General features: G+C 38.7%; 1 long non-coding RNA gene across 3 annotated transcripts; it reads right to left on the bottom strand.

Annotated features, from left to right (window-relative positions):
* Positions 1-309: 309 nt before the first annotated feature.
* LOC139628358 (uncharacterized) lies at positions 310-17,041 on the bottom strand. Of its 3 annotated transcripts, XR_011692755.1 has the most exons (4): positions 15,425-17,041; positions 14,386-15,151; positions 13,907-14,012; positions 310-12,607 (listed from the first exon to the last, which is right to left on the bottom strand). It is a non-coding gene; the product is annotated as an uncharacterized lncRNA (long non-coding RNA). The 3 variants fall into 3 exon arrangements; XR_011692754.1 differs by having other exon boundaries at positions 13,907-15,151; XR_011692753.1 differs by having other exon boundaries at positions 310-14,012.
* Between the last annotated feature and the right edge of the window lie 282 nt (positions 17,042-17,323).

The following is a 17,323-nucleotide window of genomic DNA, read 5'->3' as shown; positions in this document are numbered from 1 at the left end:
GAAATCAAGAGCTGTACAAACCCAGCCAACCAAATATAAATCCACCTGCATTCACTATCATTTCACCAGCAACAACAAAGAATGGATATATTCCAAAGATATAATTATGCCCTTAGACAGATTATTTATATGAAAAAAAAGTACACAGCTGAGAAACAAGAGGTTACTCATGCTTTGATTATGCAGATGGTTCCTCCTATTTCTCCAGTGTCTGGGCCATGGATGTATTATGAGAAAAAAATGCTCGCCTAGCACATACACTGAAAAAGTTTCTGGCTTCCAGGTTACTTCCGAGTTATGCGCCCCACTGAATACGCACAGTAGCGTTACTCCCATCTGTATCCTGGATCTGATGCTGCGCGGTCATAAATGCCATGCTAGGCGACTTCATGGATGTATTATAAGACTTCTATGGGACTTACTTGCGGCTTGAAACCGTGAATTTATATGGCAACAGCAACCAACAATGAAGATAATGTTCTGAAAAGTAAGATGGTGTTAAACCCTACAAACGCTGACATCATTAATACATGGTGAGCGTGAATCTATTTGTGACGTTACAAAGAAGGTCACTTTTGGGCATTTTTTGATGAGAAATGGATTCTGTATGTGACATATAACTAAAGTTTTTACAAATAATTCTTTACCTTTTTATGTTGAACAGCATATTCATATGGCATGTCTTTTTTGTTATTAAAGCTGTGTAGTGCTATAGTAATGCACTGCTCTCAACAAATGTATGCTACATTTCAAGATTGGGGCTGAGGCATGGGTTGAGCTCATGGATGTATTATGAGGTCTTATACTATGGTTGAGCTCCGAGGGCATTCAGCTATTACAAGCCACTTGTCAGGACTTAATTCAACCATTCACTGATTTATAGTGGAGCATATAAAATAAAATGTGTTGATCCAGGTTGCATCCAGGCCAAAGTTGGAGTTATAGTTTTTCCAAACTGAGAGTGTTTAAGGCATAAAATAAATTAATGTGGTTGTTGCAAACAGATGACAGGCTTGGCACACTGCAGTCAGGATGAGACACTGCTGGCACATGCAGATCACATAAATTATCACATATAAGGTAAATGACTTACGAAATTAATACCATAAAGAAAACTGTTATGGGGGTCATTATGAAAAACTGCCCACAGTGTCATATCAGTGAATTAAGTCATTACAGAGGCAAAGGCTAACAAGTGACCAGAGGCTAGCAAGTGACCAATAAATGTAACACTAAACCATGAAACCAAAATAACTGTACATGTGAAAAAGAAGGCTAACCTTTGTACCATTCACTCACTTTTCCCTTCATTTACTTTAACATAGCAAGGATCCTCGTTCCCAAGACACAACACAACCGTGACACAACTGAAAGAAAAACAATGAAACTTTACTGTATAAAGGTTTTAGAAAGATTAAAACCCCATGACTTAAAAATATACGATACAAAGAGAATTAATTGAATATGTTTATGGCTGGAGGTGTCCTCGCTGCAGTTCTACAGGCATCTGTTTTACAATTGTGGTCTATGGGGAAAATGATTTTTGAGCCGCTGGGGATTTTTCACTGCAATACTGCAAGTGGCCACTGGGAAAAAATGGCTGCAAGGCTGAGGTATCGTGTCGAATCCATCTGTTTGGTCAATCATATGAAAATCAAAGCATAAAAAAGACAATATTCTGTTTTATAGTGGGTTATGTGCCAGACTGTTCTTGGCTCTGCTCAGTGGCGACGTCAGGAAGTTCTACTGGCCAAGACATACTCTGACAAACAGCCCACAATACACTTCAGTTTTTGTCCAGATTAAACAAAGGAGATACAACACATTAATTTGTGAGCTTTCGAGGTGCTTGTTGGCAGATTTTGTTTTCTTTCGACCAACAGAGACTAGCTCTTTCCACCTGTTTCCAGTCTATGTGCTGGGCTAAGCTAACTGCAGATTTCTCAAAATGTCAAAGTTTTCATTTAAGAGAAGCATTGGTCGGGGTTCTGTCACTATGAGATTTATTTATACCTTATACCCAGTGGCATGGCACCAGAAATCGGGTCCCCATACATATGTAGCCTCAGTGGATCCCTTTCCAATTTTTTAATACATCCATTGTTGTCACACCTGTACACAAAACTTAATCAACAAGTGAGGGTAATTCACAAAATGTGTTTGTATAATATATTTAAGAAAGTCTCCACCATCTGAAATCTCATCATATTTCTGCCCTATTTTCTCAACATACTGCAGTTGCTGTGTGAAGTTTTTACTGGAAGTTTTTAGAAAATGACTTCTGTCACTGATTTTTTTCTAGGTTTTCATTAGGCCCTGGGAACAGCACAAAGACAGAAAGCCATCCTTCTTTGGCCCCTACATTGTTAAAGGCTTACTGTATTATTGCATTTCATAATTAAAGACAATTGAATGAGACTGGGATGATCTGAATCTATTTGCGGAATTGACGTAAATTAATTTCCAGCAAGTACTGTACCTAATGTTTTAGAAACAAGAAAAAAAGTCTGTCAAACTGTTATTCAGCCAGCACTAAAAATGCCAACATTGTAAAATTTCACATTGCACATAGAAACTTTTTAAGGGGCGTTTTGCGTTTCCTTCCTACCCGACAGTACTACCCCCCTGCTTAAACTAACTGTATAATGAGGTAACTCACAGAATGTAGGAGTGAACCAATGTCAACTGTGTGTGCATGTATATGTATGTGTGTGTGTGTGTGTGTGTGTGTGTGTGTGTGTGTGTGTGTGCATGTATATGTGTGTGTGTGTTCCTGGTGTCTGAGAGAGTTTTACGAGCAGGATTTTCAGTCTGAGAATGGCTTAGCAGAGTGTCTTTGTTTTGACTGAACCCCTTTGTCTCTGCCTGCTCTCTAAGAGCTGTGTCTAGTGTTTTAAGTGCCTAACAGCCAGAAGCACACAACCTGTAGCTTCTCCCATCTACACCACTGCTTTGCAGAGGGATTTGCTTTTCCCACAAAGTGCTAGAGAAAAGGTGAGACAGAGGGGAATATAACTTAACTTAATTTGTTATGTTTTTTTGGATATTCAATTACACATTAAAAGAAATGAAAAAAACAAATATGTTTCAGTGGCAACAATTCAAAACACTGTATGTGAGTGCAGGGAGCCAGCTCTGCCAGTAACAGCAACATGCAGGAGATCCGATCAAGCAGCACAACCATTAACAGCTCATTTGTGATTGGCCATCACTGTGATTTGGTGTCAATTAGCCCATAAGCTTATCAGATAAGTCAATATTTCAGTCAATATTATTTACTTTTAGTAAATATTTCTGCCATTCACACAGCTATCAATGTCAGATTGTTAGTGGAAGTCAATCTAAGGATCTGTTGTATCTGCAACATTTCAGAGTGAAATCAATTCATCACAATGGACTCACTAGAGGCAACACAGAGGCAAAGTAAATATGTGAAGGGAATTAAGCCAGCTGAGTGCAAACTGCCCAGAATGGAGGACACTATAATATTACAAAGCTGTGTTGCACAGCCTGGTCGTGGTGAGTAGACCAAGTTTCCAGCACCTCCAAGGATGCACAATTTACTGTGCCACTTTTGAGTTTCATAAAGCTGATAGCAGAACTCAACAAATTACTCAGTGTTTTTAGTTCACTTACTGTGTTAATTGTGTACGTGTTATTTTCAGTACATAAACATAAATCTATCGGCTCATTTTAATGATGTATCATGACAGTTGTAGAACCCGAGAGAAACCTGGAGAAAAATTATTTTAAAGAATTTAAATTAAAATGCAAAACAATGTTTTATTAATCAGTGAATCTCATAAGAGTCTGCTGGCAGCAGAAATCTTAAGTAAGATTCACAGGCTATCATGCTAACAGGCTAACAAGCACCCAGAATTCCCGAGTTGGTCTCTTCAGTATTCTTCAGTGTACAGGCTGCAGTTTGGGAGGGGTAGCATCAAGGGCAGTGAGTCTGTAGGAGAGTTGGTTTCAGCAGCAGATGAGATGGAGTGAGGTCAAGTTGAGGTTTGCATGGGTTTGTGGTACCAAACAGTCTCAGAGGGGAAACATGCACTGGCAAAGCTTTACTTTGTCACCCACTACTGATTAAGTTTGTCATATTGTTGCCTGTAAGGCTGTAATGCTTCCATTGACATAGCTGACAGTTACTTTGGTAACATAAAAAGCAGAATAGACAAGAAACAGAGCCTGTGACGTCTCAGACTTTAGAATGCGAGTTTGGCCAGGTCGCTCTAATATCAGCGTTATCAGCTGACATAAACAACGCAAGATGTGAATATTTAGTCCTGAAATGTGATGTCACTGGGCAGAAGTCATGGAGAACATGCCTATGGTTGATAGTAAAAGTGATTATGTCGATGATATTTAGGAGTTCAATGGGTGATTCAGTAGAGATGAAAATGGGTCAGATGATGGTGAATGTCTTGAATCCAGTCTGAGACAATATGAATAACAAATACATTCCCGTTTATTTGCGCAAAATATCTTCAATTGTGTTTAATATGACGTCAAAAGTATATCTTTATACTGTTGTTAAGAGCTCCACACTCAGCCACAGTCTGATTATGTTGAATATGATTCCCCTGGTTGCCATCATTAGATCCAGGTCTTTACAGATGCGGGTCTGCCAGTCCTGAAGAACAGCATACAAAATTCCCGAGTACGAGTGGCACGTTCAGTTAAAATGTGTTTTGTCTTCAACAAAGAATCCTAATTACTGCAAAGTATCATTGTGTCTTAAATGAAGCGCAGCAGGACACTCTTAAGCTCTTCTCTCCATCCACTTTTTATAGATCAAACAGAGGCCTGGTAGAGACTCAGTCTGAAACATGAATTACAAATGTATACCCACCACAAAGATATCTGTTACCAGGCTTCACTATTATTCCCCACAGAAAAAAATAAGGCATGGTGAAGGAATGATCAGTGTGAATTATTCTGACTATTATGACCAGTCGGAAGTGCTGTAATTAGGATATATATTGATTTCTGAAACTGAGTGGCGATGTAAAGAGTGAGACATACAGCACTCGTCTTCAACTTCAGAACATACGAGAGTGTGGTACCTGGAGGGATACAGGCTTTATCCCACCATCATGATTGACTGTGTGATAACAATTTACACACACACACACACACACACACACACACACACACATATATATATATATATGTGTGTGTGTGTGTGATTTTTTCATTAATATCAATTTAGCTTCATGTGTGTAAATGTATGTGTATAGATGTAATTTTACTGTATGGATTGTATGTAATATAACAGTCAGCTATACAATACGATACAGTATTTCAGAATAAAAGTGCCAAGATAGCACAAAAGTTTAGAAAATAAGGCAGAGAGTAGTGGTGTTGTCCTTGCTGAGTCTTTTCTAACTTCTGTACATCTGACACAATGATCAAAAATGTATTTATGCAATCCATACAGCGGTAAGAGGCACCACCAGTCCTAAATAATAGAGCTGAATCGAATAATGTCTAAATATTAATTAGTCCTCAGTAGCCTAATAGCTGAAGTACAATACATAATGAAAAATATCAAACACCTTATTGGTAGGCTTTAAGGAGAAAAAGTAAAAACAAATTAGTATTGCAACCTATGAATTTCACAAAATAAACATCACATATCATCAATAAACACCAGTCTGAGAGCAAACAGGTACAGATGTAACCAAGAGGTACCTGAACTTTTACAAGAATTTTTATGAAAGAAAAAAAATTAATAGAGCATGGAAAGTGGTACAAGTATGTTCCAATGCCCAGTTGCTGCATAGGTAATGCAAAAGATGCGTGACTCTGCATAACCCATTGAAATGGGCACCGAAATGAAAGCTAAGCTGTTCTGCACACACCACACATACAGTTTCATAAAAATGGGAAATGAACATACTATATTTTCATTCAGCAAAAATGTACTTACGATGGATAACACTTGGTGGTTGCAGTAAGAAATGTTTTAAATGTGTATTTTCTCCCTGTAAAAGTAAAAACATGCAAACATGCCAGAGCATAAAGCTTTTGAAGAACAGTCAGCTACTCTATTGGGCAATGCTTTATGTGCAAGTGTGTGGATTATCCAGGAAATTTGAGATATGAGCCAGACTAAATGTTTTCCATTTTTCTTCCATGCAAACAGCCGGAGAAGTGACATCTTAGCAAAAGCTCCCCTGTGTCTGGGTCCCAGTCACGCACTAGGCCAACAATCTGTTTTAAATGAACTGTTTGTGTTCCTCTGACACATTTGTTGTTATTTTAATGGCCCTGAAACCACAGAGCAATATCGTAAAGGATTATTGTACCTTTAAATCACCTGTGAGAACCGATCCGAGTGCATAGGAATTCCATTAATCATCTTTGCCAGGGTTCAGCACAAATTAAAGCGTGAGCCTTGCACTCACAGACACAGCGAACAACCTACAAGCAAAAACACTCTCTGCTTTAGGCATATGGCTCTGTTTCTTATTCTCAAAAACAGACTTTTTTGGTTCCAACTATCCAATGAAAATACCAAAACCAAGGGACTGTCAATATTTTAGACTTCATGTTGATGGAGAAAAAAAAAATCCTGGTAAGGGATGTGATTTATAAGTGATTTGAAACCAAATGCTCAAAACCTGTGTGTATAAATCTGATAAGATTCATCTTACAGCTAAAGACTCTGAGAAGATATTGCTCCTTCTTTAATGTGTAGCTAAAGCTCAATCTGAAAAGGCTCGTCTGTTACAAACCAGTCATCAGTCTTATATGATTTAAGAGGTGTTATGAAAACATTCTGCAAAACAACCCACAATATTTCACAACCTCATGACCTGACTAGATGTCATTTTGCATCACAAAAGGACAGCGAGGAGAAACATACCCCACCAAAAAAAAGAAAAAAAAGGATGGACGTGAGACAGACAAATAACCAACCACAGTTGGCCAATCAATAAATCAGCCAACAGGAACTCTATGCCAAAATCCCTTTAATTGCCTGCTCTTCCCTGAAGGATTCAGGTTTTGCTGAAGGCTTTAATGAGGTGTTGAATTTCACTGCAGGGATTGAAACACAGGCAATTAAAAGGCAGATGTAGTCAGGCCCAGGTGAACTGAGAGAGTGAGAACAGGAGACAGAGGGAGAATGACTACCAGATATTAACATCCTCAAAACTGGATGGACAGAACTAGGGTCCTAAACACACCACTGCTGAAGGTTCTGATAAATATACAAGCCGACAAGAGCAATAAACAATGGAAAAGACCCTGTTCTGTTAGATTTATTTCAAACATACCACTGTTGCAGCCTGCATAAATGAATTTAAAATCCATCTATGCCTTTGTTGCAGATTTTCTTTCTCAAAGAGAGAGTATCTCGTACTCATATACTGAGTTTAGTGTGAGCTGCTATTTCAGAGTTAACTAACACCAAACACAGTGCTAGCTAACTGTATCCTCGGGATATTGCCTTTACCTGATTTCCAGAAGTGTTATTTTGACTTGGCTTGCATGCAGGACACAAGGGGATGGGGAATAAAAGGTGAAGCCAAACATTGTTAAAATGAGCTACTCTAAGCTTTCCTCAGGATTTTCCCAGGGGGCAAGGTGAGGCTGAGAGCTGCAAGGCCAACTGAAGAGAGGTGGAGGAAGGTAGAAATAAAGTGAGAGAGGTGTAGTTGTAAATTACCTCACATATTTTAAATAAAATTGTTTTGTTTTCCTACTAGATAAAAACTGTGCACCCTTTGTTTAGGCACCGATACTGTTACCATTAGCATTCTTTTTTTTTTTTTTTTTTTTTTTTACCAGTAACCATGTTATGGTTTTTTGTTGTTTTGTTTCAGTTTGTCCCTCATCTTCTGTGATTCTCAAGAAACTTTTAAATCATTATTTACATGTCATACTATCATGCTTCTTATAAATACTGACTTACAAAGGGCAGCCTTGTCTTTTGTTATATTGATTAGGTCAAAAGGTGGTGGAGATGGATTCACTTGTAAATGTATAAACTACTGTCGCTCATTTTTGCATTTAGAGATGCATTATCTAAGGCAGCATCATAGGTTACATTGGTGTTCTGCAAGAAGCAAAATCTTTTTCATTCACACACTACAGACCATCTTGTGACGGGATCACACCAGCCACGACACCGGCCAAGATGTTGATGATCAACTGGACCATACCCATCTTCAAACTCATTTTGAGCTCAGCTACACCTATGAGGCTTCGTGACTCTATCTTCCACAGCTGTGATGCTATCACAGTAACAGAATCTGCCTACAGACATGTAAACACCTGGTAAAGTCCTCAAAACCACCTCTGTGGTAGTTCCTGCTACAGAAGGTGTTCCCACGACCACATTCTGTCATGATAACACACACACACACAAACAGGGTGAAAACAATACCAGCCACACTGCCACGGTTAGTGAGGGACAACAAACAGAAAACTTGTGATAAAGTAAAATAAAGTCTTTCCAAGCACAAAATATTCAGTGTCTCCATAACAATCCAGCGTATGCTACTTTTCATTTTCATTTGACGGCTGAGGTAATAGTAGTACATGGGGAGCACAAAAGATGTTCTCCATTACAATAAGTAGCTCCGCAAAACCACTGCAATTTATGGTCAGCCCTACTCCTGTTTATGCAAATGGAGCATGGTTAATGGAGCAGACTTAACAGTGTCTATTATCAAGTAATCACAATTTGTACCCTTTATACTTAACTGGATTGGGAGGTCTGTATTTTTCCAACAAACAGGCAATGGATTGTAATTAAGGCTGTGAAGTATCACATGGAAGACTGAACAATGGGATAATGGCTGTTATGACAGGACTCCATTTACAGATGAGGAAGCCTGAACCCGATCATCCCTTGCTGTTGTGGGCATATAGTATAAAAGCATGATGGAGAGCAGAAAGCGAATGGCATCCTATCTTTCAGCCCAAATTACTCTATGCATTGCACTTTCAAGGAAAAATGAAAAGTGACACGCGCGTCAGACAGCCACCCTGTCGACATCACAATAAATTTGAGCTAATCATCGTCGAAGCACCATCTATTACCTTAAGTGCTACATGTGTCATGGCTAATTGTTTATTTGAATAACACATGCTAACAGTTTTTTTAGTTCAGGCTTGATTAATTGTGCACACAAGAAAGGGAACAACGAACAGGCAAAAAGTTTCCTTACTTTGGTGTTGCTGGCATCATAACTGCCTCTACTAACCTTTTTATTCTGGGACTTGAGTAAATTGCAGGGTGAGATTGAAGTGAATTAGCTGGAAGGGTATGTTAAAAAAGCACTTTACTCACTACTTTGCTACCAGACTAAATTTAACATAATAAGCTGATGATATCAAATACTTAAAAGGCACTATAGAATATCCCAGGTGCTTTGAATTATGATGGTGGATCAGTTTTCTTAGCTTCTTTGGTTGAAGATGGGTGGAGCAATACTGGGAGGTTGCGCACATAATCACTTTATGAATCATAATGGTGCATATTGTTTTTCACCTCAACAGGGGCAACAAAGCTGACAGGAGAGGGAGCCATCAATCAAACATGATCAAAGAAATTTAAAAAAATGAAAACACCTGTGTGAGTGTGTAAGGGCATTTAATTTAATTTAATTTTGATAATCTTTCATGTAATTGATCATCCTTAGCTTGTATTATTAATTTATCAGAACCACATATTTTTTAACACAGTTGTTAATCTGATTCAACCAAAGCTTCATGCCCCTTCAAGCCATGTAAGTGCTCCAACTCACGTAAGAGTCATGTAACATGGTCCATGGAGAGGATGAATGGGACTTTCATCAACAGCTTCTTTAACTTTGCTGCACTATAAATGTACCCAAACTAACCTAACCTAACCTAATCTAACAAAACTAAGCTAATCATGGAAAAGTACTCTTCAAGATGCTGTTGCCTTCATCTTCTTCTTGACTGCGTTTTAAGAAATCTCACAAATAATTGTGAGTGCACCTGTAATTTTAAGTGTATGTATTTGATTTGATCATGTTTAATGTTGTATGTATTGATGCGCATAAGTAAGTGTGGCTTCTTACTTAATTTGTATTTTGCTGCTATAGAAAAGAAAGGCCACGCTGCACAAAACAGGATGTGCATGCTGAATGGGAAATACAGACCCTACACATACTACAGAGCATCTTTAATTTACTTGAAACAAATATAACCATGTAAACCCCTCCTCTACTTTGCTCTCCTCTCATCCTCTTTTCTGCTGAGGTTTTCGTGTGAAACAAGTTGCTCAACAGCTGTTCTTTGTCTGCAGTCACTTGTGTGCTGCTTAGCTTAGTTCATCCCTTGATCTGTCATGTTATCCTCATCCCAACCTGCCTCATATTCCCAGTATATCCCACTGTTAGACAAGCCGCATCTCACTTCTGTACTCTTTTTCTTTTATTTTCATTTCTCCTCACCTTTCCCTACGTCTCCTTTTCGTCTCTTTTTTTCAAACTCTTGCCTCTCCTCTCTTCGTATTGCTTTTCAATCCCCATCTCTGTCTGCCCAAGACCCATGCTGTCATTTAAAGCCCCCCTCCCCGATAACCCCCACAACCCTCACCATCTAATAACTCAGTAATAGTAGAGTTGGTCTGTGGAGCCCCAAGCTATCAGCTTTTATGGCTCTAATTGTTTCTTCTGTGCCGTTACTTGTAAGACTGCTGTCGAGTGAATACAAATTGGCCACAGAAGGGAGCAACATTGAGCGCCGATCCAAGACTAATCTCAGACGTTCTCGGTGGACGCAGCGCAGAGTCAAAAGAGGAAGCTAATAACATGATACTTGTGATGGTGTGGATGAGCTTGAGGATAAAAAAAAAAAAAAAGAAAACAGTACAATAGCTCAATCATCAGAGGTCATTATTACCTCAGAATTAAGTCATATATTAGGAAATTCTTCCCCCCATTCTCCTCCAGCTTTTATTTAGCCCCTTCCCCTTTCCCTCCTCTTGTTGTCAGCATTTATAATGGTGAGGGATTAATATTTAAACCCCCCCCCGTGAAGGATTATGGAACAGGTGACACATTTTATTTTCAAGATCACTCCATCAAACAGGACGTGCACAAACACAATATTTGATCTAGGATTACTGTAAAAAAGAAGAATCACAAATGATATAAACAATTATGTTTGATATAAGCTGCTTTTCATTTTTGTGCCACAACTGGATTAAAGTGATAAACTCTTTTTTCAATTGATTCATCTGAAGATACTTCAGTCTCAAAATGTAGCCTCTCTTTCTTTCAAAATTCAGGCCTACAGTACATACTCCTTTCAAAAGATGAGAAATTTCAGAGAATAATGTGACAGGTCTGGACCCTGTATAGCATAAACCTGACTGACAGAAGAAGGGCTGACTGACTGACAAAGCATAATATCATCCTGTTTGCTCTGCGTCTGTGGTCATGAATGTCCAGCAGTCATAGCTCATCAACTGTGTCAGGCGATATGAAAGTACCAAACAGCCTCTTGACACCATAAGTGGGGGTTTCACTGCTAGCTACCGAGCAGCCCGAGCAATGCTTTCTGCAGACCAAAGGCTAATTGGTTGGCCTGCAGCCTGTGTCAGTGAATGGCAGGACCCATGGATAATCATAGACTATCAAAGAGCTTCACACTTCAGAAATTGAGCAAACCAAGCCAGTGCAATCAGACCCGATTAGGAATACTTAATTTTTGTTTGTTGTTTTTTCTGACTTTGTCTTTTCATCGTTTTTTCTTTCTTATAAACATGTAAAACACCCAGCATCACTTGCCATAGCTGTCAAAATTCAGAAATTCAGTTTTATGACACCACACATATACTGTAAACTACCTGCTCAACCAAGGAGCACTTCTCTCGTTGTCCCTCACTTGTGTCATTTAAGGTTGATTTTCTTGCTGATGTTTCTCTTACTTTGGTCTTGTACTGCACAGCCACTAGTGGAGAAAAGAAATGAGTCGCCCTCAGTTGTTGCCCTGTGCTCAAAGCAGTGAGCTTAGGAGCAGCAGCCACTGTTGTAAGGAGTCCTACAGGCTGCTCTGCCATACTGGTCAAGGTTGTTGAGGTTGTATCCGGGCTGAAAGGAATACCTGCAGACACTGTGCAGGGCCGAGTAAAGTTATATCCATCTATGTTCTTTCAAGTTAAAAAAAACAAGTGATTCTTGTAGTTACTCTTGAAAATTAGATCATAAAACGTAGTGGTCTTTGCAGTGAAGATGCAAATACAGCATTATCCATCAGAAAGTCCAGTCCATTAAGTGGTGCTCATCTTGAAGAACAGAACAACAACATAAAATGTATATTCTCATGTGCAGCTTTTTCTTTATTCTGTTTGTCAGCCACACACTCGCACTCCCCTGTCAAGCTCTTACAACAGCTGAGGATGATTTTCTCTGGCTGTTAGCATTTTCCAGGTTGTCCTTTTAAGCTGCTCATCATAACAGTCCATTAAAAGATAATTCTTGAGGAGGTCACAGATAATTTGGTCCCTGGTTTGGTTCTGCAGCGCGGGAGGGAGATGCTTTCCACCTGTTTTCACTCACCAGGAATTTCTTCCCTCCATTGCAGCAAGACACATCGCACGAGCTGTCAGAAACTCCTGTAGATTAAAATGGGGGTCCTATGCATTCAGAGGGGTAACTTTCAAAATTTGGCCACATGTTCTAAAGATAAAATTTTATATTTTTTATTAAGATAAATTATAAAATATGTTTGCAATTGCATATTAAGAAGGACACTGTCAGGCAATTTTAATAAAAACAAGAATAACAAAAAAAAATTCACGTTTATACAGTTGTGCTTCATCTGTCCCACCACTGTGTGTCTTTCTACTCGACTTCTGTTCAAAGTCAAATTGTACCAAAACCATTCCATATTTGAAAAATAGCTTGTCTGTAACATTATCTTTTATCCTTGTTATCTGAAAAGTGTTTAATTCATCCCTGCTCTATCCATTGTTTACCAGATTATCATTTGTAACTCCATAATGCTAATCTAAGGCAAACTAAACATGCTTTGACATTTTGACCATCTTATTCTGTAAGTTTTTGCACCTTTCCAGAAAAAAAGTTGTTGGTCTTCATCTATTTTTTTTTTTTTTCTGTCTTCACTGTGGTATCAACACTTGACAAATCACTAATGAGTAACACATATCTAATGGACTCCAGCATCTGTGATTTTAAATTAATCTGCATAATAACTAGTAAGAAAGGAAACAAAAAACATACCACTGAGAAATGATGGCCTATTCCTAGTTTTACACAGAAAAGTAAGGATCACATAATGCCTTCTTCATATCTCTTTTGACTAGATCTGAATGCGAGAGACGAATACAAAATGGGATAAAGGAGAAATAATATGCCAGCATTTCTCTAAAGGATAAAGGGCTAATGTGTCCCTCTGAAAGATGAGACTGTTGGAACAAAAGGCTACAAAAGCTGTATACCTCTAGTCAAAGAGCCTCTCTTTTCAATGAAAAAGCAATATAGAAGATGAGGTGTTGCAGCAGCTGAAATGCATTTCCATTAGGAAGCAACCTCCTTGGTTTTAAAATGTGTGCTCTACTGTGCTTTTAGGCTTTCACGTGTGAAATGTGTGCGTGTGTGAGATAAGCAAAAAGAGAGAGAGGGACATCTTTCTATATGTGCAAAAGGACACACACAGATATGCAGTGCTTGTGTCACCCCTTAGATGCTGTGCTGGTGAGTTTAATCCTAAAATCCACACTTGGGTTCATTTCTTGAACTCATCCACCACCTGTAACAAAGGCTGCCACTCACTCCACCACCAACCCCCTTCCAGATAACAGGATTTGCCTCCATCAGAGCTGTTTTATCATGACTCAAGCTGTATTACTGGGAGATTAGAGAGAGGCTTGGGAATGGAGCCATGAACCTACCTGCTGAGCAGGTGGGTGAGTTGGCTTGTGTAGCTATGTGTCCACCTTTTCCAACACAACAGAAGAATGGCTACACCTTGATGCATGACCATGTGGGGCTGTGTGTCTTGTTCCAAAAGAGAGGGGAAAATAAGTAATTAATCACTGCAAGACCAATCAATTGCTCTGTGAGTCAAAAAGTGCTGAACTGACCTCATTATTATTATCAGGGTTTGGACAAGTCCATAACTTGCTTTAAGTAGATACTAAATGTTTAGCTTTTTCTTATCAAGAAGTACTGGGCTATCAACCTCCTAAAAAGAATTTTATATGAAAACAATTACCACAAATATCACCCCTAAATCACTAATCAAAAACACATTACTTGTTGGGTTTAGGAAGAGTGTGGCACCTCACTTTTCAGCCACGTTTACCCTGACTCTCTAGCTTATATTTTGTCATTCATGCATTGTTTCTTATTTTATTTTTGCTCTACTCACCCCTCCTCTTGTTCCAGATTCTTCACTTCCTGCTCGTGTTTCCTGCCTGTGTGATTGTATGTCCCGCCCTGATTCATTTCAACTGTATCTCATTGCCAGGTGTATTAGTCTTTGTGTTCCTTTTCCTCTGTGCCAGTTCATTTTTGTCCTTTGAGTCAACTGTTGCAACATTATTCCCTAGAGTTTAGTATTCCTGGTGTAATGGTCCAAGCAAGTTTTTCTGACCTCGACTTTGTCTACTCCTTGCCTGTGTCATTGACTGTCTACTTGTTGACCAAACTTGTTGGAAAGACTGTTCCCTTTGAATACAGTGCCTTCACTGTAAAGAATTTCATTGTAAAATAACAGTAAAATATTGGTGTGTCTGCTGCCAGTATTTTATTGTTATTTTACAGTGCATATACTATAATGTATTTAAACATCACAATATTGTATATTGGATTACAGTATATGACAGCAGGACAACTGGCCCCTACTGTAATTTTACAGTATATGCCAGCATGTTAATTTTGCTACTTATTTTTGATTAAATAAAGGGTAAATTAAGAGAACACACATATAATAAAATATTGCTGTAGTTTATTACATTTCCTCAGTACAGTAACAGAACTGTATCACAGTCTAGCTTGGAAACAAGTCTTTTGTAGTAAATGTGAACTGTATGACAGCAAATGTGACAGGGAGACAGTGAGAGGAGATGGAGTGACCAGTGAGAGAGGGCGACTGCATAGTTTGGCTGGTATCCTCCATCACCAATGACAAGCACCTATAAAATAAGCAAACAGTTAAAAAAAACTTATGAACTGTTGGAAAGTTCTATGACTTGCTGTCTTTGACAACAAATATGTATTTTCAGCTTCAGTGTGATACAAGAAAAACTCGTAGCATCTAGGAACAGCAAAGTACTGTATGTTAGCCAAACGTGGTAATGCTAGGCTAACATGACAATATCATTCAGTTTAAATGAACAGACACAATAAAATGTGTTTTGATCTGGTTTTAATGCTGCTCCTGGGAATGACACACTTACTCATCTCACTTCTCCATCTGCTCAGAGACACTTTGTTAAGTCCAGGCCCCCACTTGTTTTTGAAAATCTCCCCGAACTTCTTCGACTTCCACTGCAGTTGTACAGTCGGCTCTACAGTAGCACAAGTAAACACAAGTTAGCTACTTCTTCACCCTGCAGTGGGACAGTAACTTTAACAAAGTTAACTTTACTGGTTGTTGGCTGGCTTCAGTTGAGTCTATAGTGTACCTTATTTACAAAACAGTTTAATGAAACGGTGAAAACAACATCCCGTTTGCTGTTATCTACCAAACAATGCTCGAACTACAGAGCTTTGCTTGCCAATTTTAGCAATCTAACCTAATGAAACAGACCTAATGAAAAATTATCTGACATGTCAGCAGTTCAATAATCATGGAGACAAACAATGGTGGACGTGGACGATCCCAATTTCACACGAAAAGCGTATGGTTACCTTCTAGGGTGAAGTCCGTGTGGACTGCTCTCCACAGAAGCTGTGCTCTCCGAAGTCAAGCTCAAAAACAGCCAGACGCCTCTTGTCACTCAAAAATGAGTTTGGAAGTTTGATTAATAGAAAAATGTTGTCATTGAAACAGAAACATTAGTCTCCAATAATCAGTACAAATGGAAAGGGATAAAAAGGGACAAAGGGATGAAAGCGCATATTTCATTTTTTACAATTACAATTTTAACAATTATTATGGAATACAGTATATTGTTGTAAATCCACTGTAAATTTCTAGCAGTTCTTTACAGTGTTTCTCCAATTTCTGCATTTGAGTCTTCCTCCCTGTGTTATTTCAGTTGTTTCCTTTACTCCTTTATCACCTTCAACTAAAGCTGACATGGCTTGATTGAACAATATACACCAGGGTTAACCATGGTTTCCTGTCCACTAGAGTAAGACAATACATTATGTAAAGGAAAAACTGCATGCTATATCTTTTATGTTTAGATAAATGAAGTATACTAAAAAATATATCTCTGACTTGTGTGCAAGACTTATGGATGAAAATTATTCATTTTTCCTTATCAAATGAACAAATTTTAAAGTTTGACTTTAAAACACTAATTGTACCTTCAAATTTACATAAATTGTCTCATGTCTTCATGCCCATTTGTAAGCTTGTTTGCATGCACGTAGGTGAAAGAAAGCTGACTGATGTGCCATCATCAGCCTACCTTTAAGTTATGTTTACTTACTTACCAGGGGTCTCACGTACAAAGCCTTGTGTAGAATTCATACCCAAATGTAGCGAAATTGAGTGTACACACACAACCACCATACTCCACTTTCACTCCGGCCATATTTAATATGCTAATGAGTATATAGGCAGCTGGACTACTCCTCTCTTTACAGTCAGGAAAAATGGGGAAAAAACTAATGGCAAGTTTGGCCTGAGGAAAATTTCAGTGAGCGTGAGGTGGAGGTGCTGCTTTCAGAGGTAGAGTCCAGAAAAAAGACCCTTGTCCTCTGGCATAAATAATAACAGATAACAAAGGGAGTGGGAGAGTAGCGGGGGCTCTTAATGCAGTGGGGTCCTGGCATGTCTCTCGGCAGAATGGGGTATTTTACTTGTACATTATGCACTTTCTCTTGATTGACATGACTGATATGACAGTGATTATTTTCAATTTAGCCTACATACAGATGGAACATACAGAAAACAATGTACCAGGCAAAAGGTGAGACTATTCATAATTTTGCAACTTTATGCAGTAAGTAAATAACGGGCACGGGCAAACAGGTTAGCTGGATTGTGCGGATTCTCAAGGAGGAAAAAGATGGCATGTCTCCATCATTGTATATGCTCCCATGGGCTTTAGAGGAGCTGATTTTGAATTAATTTAACTTATAAATTAAATGCTTAACAAAAAGCCACCCACCACACACCATCCCAACTTGTT

The sequence above is a fragment of the Trachinotus anak genome, unplaced genomic scaffold (genome assembly GCF_046630095.1).
Source record: "Trachinotus anak isolate AG129_WGS33_773 ecotype Australia unplaced genomic scaffold, CSIRO_AGI_Tana_v1 ptg000011l, whole genome shotgun sequence".
NCBI classification, from domain to species: Eukaryota; Metazoa; Chordata; class Actinopteri; order Carangiformes; family Carangidae; genus Trachinotus; species Trachinotus anak.
Note: the sequence above shows the minus strand (reverse complement) of the source record. Positions and strands in the feature narration are given on the sequence as shown.